This window comes from Oryctolagus cuniculus, chromosome 5, assembly GCF_964237555.1.
Source record: "Oryctolagus cuniculus chromosome 5, mOryCun1.1, whole genome shotgun sequence".
NCBI lineage: Eukaryota > Metazoa > Chordata > Mammalia > Lagomorpha > Leporidae > Oryctolagus > Oryctolagus cuniculus.
This window is the reverse complement of record NC_091436.1, coordinates 87,201,644-87,212,174: the sequence shown is the minus strand read 5'-3', so window position 1 is coordinate 87,212,174 and position 10,531 is coordinate 87,201,644. Positions and strand designations below refer to the sequence as shown.

General features: G+C 37.7%; 1 pseudogene; it reads right to left on the bottom strand.

The window, feature by feature from the left end:
• Positions 1-9,936: 9,936 nt before the first annotated feature.
• LOC127493302 (U2 spliceosomal RNA) lies at positions 9,937-10,105 on the bottom strand (annotated as a pseudogene).
• Positions 10,106-10,531: the final 426 nt, after the last annotated feature.

Here is a 10,531-nt window from a genome sequence, read left to right as displayed (position 1 = left end):
TTCCTGTAGTGGGTGAGGTAGAATGAGACCTGCCCCATAGAGGGAGACAATGTGCATATCTGTCTACCCCTGCCTCTCCATATTCTAACCTTAAGTCACACTCATTGAAGACTGGCATAGGTGCCTCAAATTATACTCCCTATGTAGTAGAAGAACAAGTAATGAAACACAAAACCAAACCCTAAACCAAAACTCCAGTTTAAAATGATCTCAGGTGATAATGCCCTCATTTTCTACAATGAGGCAAAGAAAAGTCAACTCTCAAAGAGTACACTTTGCAAACAGGCAGCATGAAGGTTGGACAGGAGTTCTTGGACCTAGCAATTCAGACGAGAGGAAACAAGGCACCACCGCGTGTCAGCATAAAAGACAAACATGTCCTGCATGTGTGGACTGCATAAAAACATTTCCAGATACAGAATATAAAACGTATAATAAGAGAGAAAAGGATATTGAAATACAATTAGGGGCCAGCACTGTGGCTTAGCAAGTAAAAGCCGACGCCTGCAGTGCCGGCATTTCATATAGGTGCTGAATGAAGACCCTGCTGCTCCACTTCTGATCCAGTTCTCTGCTATGGCCTGGGAAAGCAGTAGAGGCTAGCCCAAGTCCTTGGGCTCCTACACACACATGGGAGACTGGAAGAAGTCCTGGCTCCTGGCTTTGGATCGTCATAGCTCCAGCCATTGCAGCTAGTTGGGGATGAACCAGCAGATGCAAGACCTTTCTCTCTCTCTCTCTCTCTGACTCTCCTTCTCTCTGTGTGTAACTCTGACTTTCAAATAAATAAATAAATCTTTAAAAAAATAAATACAACAAAATAACCAAAAGTTTATCAAATTTGGCAAAGCAATTTTTTTAACTTTTATTTAATAAATATAAATTTCCAAAGTACAACTTTTGGATTATAGCGGGTTTTCCCCCCATAACCACCCTCCCACCTGCAACTATCCCATCTCCCACTCCCTCTCCCATCCATTTACATCAAGATTCATTTTCAATTCTCTTTATATACAAAAGATCAGTTTAGCATATATTAAGTAAAGGTTTCAACAGTTTTCACCCACACAGAAACACAAAGTATAAAGTACTTTTGGGTACTAGTTATGCCGACAATTCACATAGTACAACACATTAAGGACAGAGATCCTACATGGGGAGTAAGTGCACAATGACTCCTGTTGTTGATTTAACAATTGACACTCTTAGTTATGACGTCAGTAATCACCCGAGGCTCTTGTCATGAGCTGCCAAGGCTATGGAAACCTCTTGCATTCGCCAACTTCAATCTTATTTAGACAGGCCATAGTCAAAGTGGAAGTTCTCTCCTCCCTTCAGAGAAAGGTACCTCCTTCTTTGAGGGTCTGTTCTTTCCACTGGGATCTCACTCACAGAGATCTTTCATTTAGGTCATTTTTTTTGTTTTGTTTTTGCCACAGTGTCTTGGCTTTCCATGCCTAAAATACTCTCATGGGCTTTTTAGCCAAATCCAATGCCTTAAGGGCTGATTCTGAGGCCAGAGTGCTGTTTAGGACATCTGCCATTCTATGGGTCTGCTGTGTATCTCACTTCCCTTGTTGGATCATTCTCTCCTTTTTAATTTTATCAGTTAGTATTAGCAGACACTAGTCTTGTGTATGTGATCCCTGTGACTCTTAATCCTATCATTATGATCAATTATGAACTGACACTGATCACTTTGACTAGTAAGATGGCATTGGTACATGCCACCTTGATGGGATTGAATTGGAATCCCCTGGTACGTTTCTAACTCTACCATTAGAGGTAAGTCCGATTGAGCATGTGCCAAAATGTACATCTCCTCCCTCTCTTATTCCCACTCTTATATTTAACAGGGATCACTTTTCAGTTAAATTTAAACACCTAAGAATAATTGTGTGTTAATAGAAGAGTCCAACCAATGAAATTAAGTAGAACAAAAAATACTAAAAGGAATAAAGTAGTAAGTTGTTCCTCGACAGTCAGGACAAGGGCTGATCAAGTCATTGTTTCTCATGGCGTCCATTTCACTTCAACAGGTTTCCTTTTAGGTGCACAGTTAGTTGTCACCGATCAGGGAGAATATATGATATTTATCCCTTTGTGACTGGGGCAAAGTAAATTTTAAAATGAACTAGATAATTATAATTTTTCAAAGATATATGAATGTATGTATGTATAATTTTTAGAAATATATATTTAGTATATATGTCTCTAAAAGTTTATACAATTTCATGTATACATACAATTATAAAATGAATAGGTTAAGTAGTAGATTATGGTTAGTCTCAAGTAATGAAAAAACTCAAAAACTGGAAGATAGATCTGATAAAAATTCAAAGAATGATTCATGACAATAAAAAAAAGGTAAAAATATGAAACAGAAGTTAAAAGATAGACATTAGAATCAGAATTATATATTTTCTTCCATGTTTACCTGATGTTCCAGGAAAGGAGTAACGGAGAGACTGAACGAAAGGCTGGTAATTTTCCAAAGTTAATTTAGAAACATCATTCTTCAGTTTTAAGATGCTCATCAAATTCCAATCAGATAAATAAAATAGATGCAGGTGAGTCAACATGAAGAGTACCAAGGATAAAGAGAAGATTTTTAAAAGAGAGTGAGAACTTAGTGTTACAGAAGGTATACTAATGTCTACAATTTATTTTGAAATACTCCCAAAACTAAATGGATTATTGCTTGGAGAGAAAAAATAGATAGATGTATTGGTGGGTATGTATGTGACAATGCAGGTGTAGTAAAAGTTAATGGTAGAATCCAGAAGGTGAGTACATGAGTGTTCACTGCAAAATTATTTGAATTTTGCTGTGCTTGAAAAAAAATGATGATGTAGTCCATAATAAAAGCATTTCAGTAAGGAAAACCATACTTAGAAGAATCATAAAGGTTATGCCTCAGAAACAAGGAAATTATCTAAGAGGAGGGTCTAAGACACTAGAAGCAAGAAAAATTTTAAGTGTGTGGGTAAATTTAAATATTGATTGAATAGGAATTTGGTGTAATGCCTTATATATGGAATTAAAAATAAGATTGAAACTAAAATATTAGACAACAGTGGCATTTAAAAAGGCAGGAATAATTAGTGTTAAACATTCTAAGGTTTTTTTTTATTATTATTCTAGAGGAGGGTCAAATTGTTGCTTGATTTTAGAACAAAGTTCTATCTGTATATTAAGGCTTCAAGAGAAAGTTCTAAATGAATAAGAACAGACATATAACGTCCACGATACTGAATACAAAATGATACAAAATGAAGCCAAGAGAAAAAATTTTGACCTGAAAGAAATAGAGAAAACTTTAAAAAAACAATAAAGAAATAAAACTATTGATAAAGCAAGACAAATAGAGATCACCAAAGATGAAAGTGCATACAAATATCAGTGTCATCATCAATGCAAATGAGAAAACAAAGATTGCTACATTAAATTAAGCAGCTTATGTTTCCTCCAAAGATCTTCTAAAACAAAATCATACAGAAAATGTGAAAGTGAAAAATGGGAAGAGACACACTTGTAAGTCCAACAAAAAGAAAGCAGGATAAGCTCTATTTACATTAGAGAAAATAGTTTGAAACTTTTTAAATTTTATTTATTTGAGAAGCAGAGACATAGGTAGAGATAAATACAGAGATAGAGATAACTAGAGAGAGAGAGAGAGATCTGATCTGGTTAATTTCTCAAATGCCAACAGCAACAGCCAGGAGCCCTATGGGTTGATGCTGGAAGCCAGTAATTCAATTCAGGTTGCCCACATGGGTGGAGCCATTACCTGCTGCCTTCCAGCGTTTGTATTAGCAGGAACCTCTAGTCAGGAGATGGAGCCAGCTACCAAACCCATGTACACCATAATGGGGAGGCTAAATGCCTGCCCCAGAGAAAATATATTTTAAAGAAAAGGGCATTGTTAGAAACAAAAGGTCACCCACGTGATCAGTTTCAGTTCACAATTGATCATAATGAAAGGACTGAGAGTCAAAGGAAGCACATAAACAAGTCTAGTACCTGCTAATACTAACCGATAGAATAAATAAAGGGGAGAGTGATCCAACATGTCCTAAACAGCACTCTGGCCTCAGAATCAGCCCTAAAGGCATTCCGATCTGGCTGAAAAGCCCATGAGAGTATTTCAGGCATGGAAAGCCAAGACACTCTGGCAAAAGATCTCTGTGAGTGAGATCCCAGTGGAAAGAACAGGTCTTCAAAGAAGGAGGTACCTTTCTCTGAAGGGAGGAGAGAACTTCCACTTTGACTATGACCTTGTCTAAACAAGATGAGTCGGTGAACTCAAAAGGCTTCCATAGCCTTGGAAACTCATGACTGGTGCATAGGGAGATTACTGATGCCATAAACAGGAGTGGCAATTTGTAAAGTCAACAACAGGAGTCACTGTGCACTTACTCCTCATGTAGGATCTCTGTCCTTAATGTGCTGTACATTGAGACTTAATGCTATAATGAGTACTCAAACAGTATATTTCGCTTTGTGTTTCTATGGGGGTGCAAACTGTTGAAATCTTTACTTAATGTATACTAAACTGATCTTCTGTAAAAAAAAAAAAAAGAAATTATCAATTCTCAACTTGACTCTCACTGGGATTAAACATGACAATAGGTATGATCTGATTTCATCATCATTTAAAAAATCATCTATTATTTTTCACTTTATGTTTGTGTGGGAGCAAACTGTTGAAATCTTTACTTAATGTATGCTAAACTGATCTTCTGTATATAAAGAGAATCGAAAATGAATCCTCATGTGAATGGAAGGGGAGAGGGAGTGGGAAAGGGGAGGGATGCGGGTGGGAGAGACGATATGGGGGGGAAGCCATTGTAATCCATAAGCCGTACTTTGGAAATTTATATTCATTAAATAAAAGTTAAAAAAAAAACATATATATATAAAAGAAACAAAAGGTCACTTCAGTGCTTAGTTTTCTGAAGAGTTGCAACCGTTTTAAACTCTTATATGTGTGGAAACTGCATAACAGCAAAGATAAACACCTTTCAGAGTCAGAATAAAGTGTACCGGAAGAAGCATACTCATGTTTACAATTTACTTTGAATTATACTAGAAATAAGATGGTTGATAGCCTAAAAATGTAAAAAACAATAATGTCTTCTGCAAGAAGAAACTTGTACGTCCATTAGCACATTGGGATTTATCAATAATATATATGTCAAGTAGTTAACATTAAAAATATAAGACAGTATAATTCCCACCTCTCTCTCTCTCTCTCTCTCTCTCTCTCTGCCTCTGCTTCTCTCTGTGTGTAACACTGACTTCCAAACAAATAAATAATCCTTAAAAAATAAAAACCTTAGACAAATTAAGTATAGGAAGAACATACCCTCAACACAATAAAGGCTATACACAGCAAACTCACAGCCAACATCATATTATAAAGGAAAAATGGAGAGCATTTCCACTAAGATCTGGAATCAGACAAGGATGCCCACTCTTGCTATTCACATTCACTATAGTTCTGAAAGTTTTAGCCAGAGCCATTAGGCTAAAGAAAGAAATCAAAAGTATATAAATCAGAAAAGAGGAAGGCAAATTTTCTGTGTTTGCAGATGACATGACAAAACTTTACCAAAAGATTCTTAGGACTGAAAAGAGAATTCAGCAAAGCTGCAATACACAAAATCAACACACACACACAAAAAAAAACTAGCATTTTTATACACTAACAACGGTCTTGCTGAAAAAGAAATTATAAGAACAATCCCATTCACAATATCTACAAAAAAATTTAAATACCTTTGGATAAATTTAACCAAGGATGTGAAAGACTTCTACAATGAAAATTACTAATCACTAGTGAAAGAAATAGAAGATACTGGTGGCACTGTTTCACAGTAGGCTAGCTCTCCTGTTTTTGTGTTGGCACCCCATTTAGGGGCTGGTTTGTGTCCCAGCTGCTCCCCTTCTGATCCAGCTCTCTTCTATGTCCTGGAAGGCAGTGGAAGATGACCCAAGTGTTTGGGCCTCTGTACCTGTGTGGGAGACCCAGAAGATGCTACTGGCTCCTGGCTTCGAATGGGCCCAGCTCCAGCCATTGTGGCCATTTGGGAATTGAACCAGTGGGTGGAAGACTTTTCTCTCTGTCTTTCCCTCTCCCTCATAACTCAACCTCTCAAATAAATAAATAAATAAAATCTTTAAAAAAGAATAGAAGAAGATACACAAAGATGGAAGGACCTCTCATATGCATGAATTAGAAGAATTAACATTATCAAAATGTACTTACTACCCAAAGCAATTTGAATATTCAACAAATTCCCATCAAAATACCAATGACTTTTTTACAGAATTATAATAATAATCCCAAAGTTTATATGGAAGCATGAAAGACCACAAATTACCAAAACAATCTTGAACAATAAAAATAAAGCCAGATGCATCACAATATCAAATTTTAAGACATACTACAGAGCTATTACAACCAAAGAAGCATGTTACAGATGTAAAAATAGACTTGTGCACAAGTAGAACACACGATACAAAAATCAACTCACAATGGATCAAGGACCTAAGCTTAAGACCTGGAGCTATCAAATAACTACAGGAGAACATAAGAGAAAAGTTGTAAGACATTGGCCTAGGCAAAGATTTCTTGGATAAGACCACAAAAGCACAGGCAACAAAAGCAAAAATAGACAAGTGGAATTATATGAAGCTAAGAAGCTTCTGTACAGCAAAGAAAACAACAAAATGAATAGATAACCAACAAAATGGGAGAAAATATTTCAAAATATGCATCTGATAAAAGACTAATATTCAAATAAATAAAGAAATGAAGAAATACAACAACAACAACAAAACAATCCAGTTAAGAAAGGGGCAAAGGATCTGAATAGATATTTTTCAAAAGAAGAAACGCAATGGCCAAAAACACATGAAAAATTTTGGTATCACTAGCCATGAGGAAAATGCAAATCATAACCACAGTGAGGTATCACCTCACTCCAGTCAAGTGGTCGTTATCCAAAAGTCAAAAAATAACACATGCTGACAAGGGATGTAGAGAAAAAAGAACCCTAATACACTGTTGGTTTGAATGAAATAAATATAGTCATTATGGACTACAATATGGGAATTTCTCAAAAAACTAAATATAGATCACCATATGATCCAGCTGACTTTAAGGTATATCTTCAAATAAAATGAAGTCAGCATATGAAAGATATACCTGCACTCTCCTGTTTATCACAGTCCAGTTCACAATAGCAAAGATATCGACCGGCGCCGCGGCTCACTAGGCTAATCCTCTGCCTGCCACACCAGCACCCCGGGTTCTAGTCCCAGTTGGGGTGCCGGATTCTGTCTCGGTTGCTCCTCTTCCAGTGCAGCTCTCTGCTGTGGCCCAGGAAGGCAATGGAGGATGGCCCAAGTGCTTGGGTCCTGCACCCGCATGGGAGACCAGGAGGAAGCACCTGGCTCCTGGCTTCAGATAGGCGCAGCATACCGGCCGCAGCGCGACAGCCGTAGTGGCCATTTGGGGGGTAATCCAACAGAAGGAAGACCTTTCTCTCTCTCTCTCTCTCTCTGTCTAACTCTGTCTGTCAAAAAAAAAAAAAAAAAAAGATATGGCTCCAACTTAGATGCCCATCAAATAGTGACACTGGATAAAGAAAATGTAGTCTGTGCACACAATGGAAATATTACTAAGCCATAAGAAGAATAAAACTCTAGCATTTGAGACAAAATGAATGGGACTGGAGATCATTACATTAAGTGAAATAAGCCATATTCTTACATATATATTTTTATGCCATATATATATATGCCATATTCTTACATATAGATAGATAGATCTATATATATATATAGAGAGAGAGAGAGAGAGATAGGTAGATATAGATATATTTATATCTATATCTATATAAGAATCACCTCAGGACTTGATTACTCACAAACTTGGCTCCTGCTAAAGTTAGAACTGCTAAGCCGGCGCCGTGGCTCAATAGGCTAATCCTCCACCTTGCGGCGCCGGCACACCGGGTTCTAGTCCCGGTTGGGGCGCCGGATTCTGTCCCGGTTGCCCCTCTTCCAGGCCAGCTCTCTGCTATGGCCAGGGAGTGCAGTGGAGGATGGCCCAGGTGCTTGGGCCCTGCACCCCATGGGAGACCAGGAAAAGCACCTGGCTCCTGGCCCCTGCCAGGATCAGCGCGGTGCGCCGGCTGCAGCGGCGGCCATTGGAGGGTGAACCAACGGCAAAAGGAAGACCTTTCTCTCTCTGTCTCTCTCTCTCACTGTCCACTCTGCCTGTCAAAAAAAAAAAATAAAATAAAGTTAGAACTGCTATGGGTAGAACCTCCATGTGGCCTCCCCATGTACTTGAACTCTGCAGACTAGAAGTCTCATGGTAGAATGTCATGTTCATCAATTGGAAGGCTCAATTGTATAAAACTATCTTCTCCATATAAACTTATGAGCTCATTGTGTTTTCAATCACAATTACAGTAAAGCATGTGTGTGTGTATAACTCAGCAAGCTGATTCTGAAAGTTAAGCATATGTACAAGGAATCAAGGCACTCTTGAGAAAGAAAAGGAAAGTAGTGCTTTAGTACATAAGGAGATTCTAAAGCTATAGCAACATGACAGCGTGAAATCATACCAGGAAAAAAGAAGACCAATGAAACATAAATGAGAGCCCAGGAAGAAAACTATGACTATAAGGATGCTTAATTCTGGAAAGAAAAAAATATGGCACTGCAGATCAATGGGGAAAAGAGCTTACTTTGTAGTAAATGATACTTGGAAAATTGGAATATATATGTGAAATTTGAAAATGAGATTCAATAACAAAAGACAATGAAGGTTAGCTGCAGAAGAATTAAATGTCTATTTATAAAATGCAAAGCTCTAATGATTTTAGAAGATAATGTATAATTTTAGAAGATAATTTTAGAATTTGAAAAAATAAAAATTTTAGATGTCTTAATGTTCTATCTTAAGACACAAATAAGCCACAAAAAGGATTAATAAACTAATAAAACAAAGACAGTAGCTCATCATAAAATATTCTAGGGAGGTTGAAAAGTAACTACAATGTAGGAAAACATATTTCAAGTTCTATTTGCAACAAAAGACTTTGATTGAAAATATATAAAAATTGGGTATAAAAAGAACATACCCAATCACCATCAAGGCAATATATGACAAGCCCACAGCCAGCATCTTATTGAACATTTCCACTAAAACCCAGAAACAGAAAAAGATGCCCACCCTATGCCCATTACTATTGAAAATTCCTATTACTATTCAATATAGTTATGAAAGTTTTAGCCGAAGACATTAGATAAGAAAAAGAAGTCAAGGGATATAAATGGAAAAGGATGAAGTCAAATTATCCCCATTTGCAGATGTGATCATATAAATAGGGGAACCAAAAGACTCCACCAAGACACTAGAGGAACTCATAAAGTGAGTTTGGCAAAGTTGCAGAATATAAAACCAACACTCAAAAGTCAATAGCCTTTGTATACATGAACAATGTCATGCTGAGAAAGAACTTGTAAAATCAATACAATTCACAATAGTTACAAAACATTTAAATGTCTTGGGATAAATTTACCCAAGGATATTTTTTTTTTATTTTTTTATTTTTTATTTATTTATTTTTTTTTTTTTTGACAGGCAGAGTGGACAGTGAGAGAGAGAGACAGAGAGAAAGGTCTTCCTTTGCCGTTGGTTCACCCTCCAATGGCTGCCGCGGCCGGCGCGCTGCGGCCGGCACACCGCGCTGATCCGATGGCAGGAGCCAGGAGCCAGGTGCTTTTCCTGGTCTCCCATGGGGTGCAGGGCCCAAGCACCTGGGCCATCCTCCACTGCACTCCCGGGCCACAGCAGAGGGCTGGCCTGGAAGAGGGGCAACCGGGACAGAATCCGGTGCCCCAACCAGGACTAGAACCCGGTGTGCCGGCGCCGCTAGGCGGAGGATTAGCCTAGTGAGCCGCGGCGCCGGCCCAAATTTACCCAAGGATATGAAAGATCTCTAAAATAAAAATTATAAAACATTAAGGAGAGAAATGGAAGAAGACTCTTCACCTGATCTTAGCCAAAAGGCTGAGAAGAGAGGAAGAAGGACTCTTGAAATGGCAAAATCTTCCATGTTGATAGATTGGAAGAGTTAATTCATCAAAATGTCCATACTACCCAAAGCAATTTATAGATTTAATGTGATACCAAACAAAATACCAGAGATCTGGAAAAAATGACTCTAAATTCATGTGGAATCACAAGAGACCCAAAATATCTAAAGCAATCTTAAACAATAAAAATAAAGCCAGACAAAGGACTTGATGAGGCATTTTTCAAGAGAGGAAATTCAAATGGCCAACAGACACTTGAGAAAATGCTCAGGATCACTACCCATCAAAGAAATACAAATCAAAACTACAATGAGGCTTCACCTCATTCCAGTTAGAATGGCTCACATACAGAAATCAACAAATGACAAATTCTGGAGAGGAAGTAGGGAAAAAGGTACCCTGGTCCACTGTT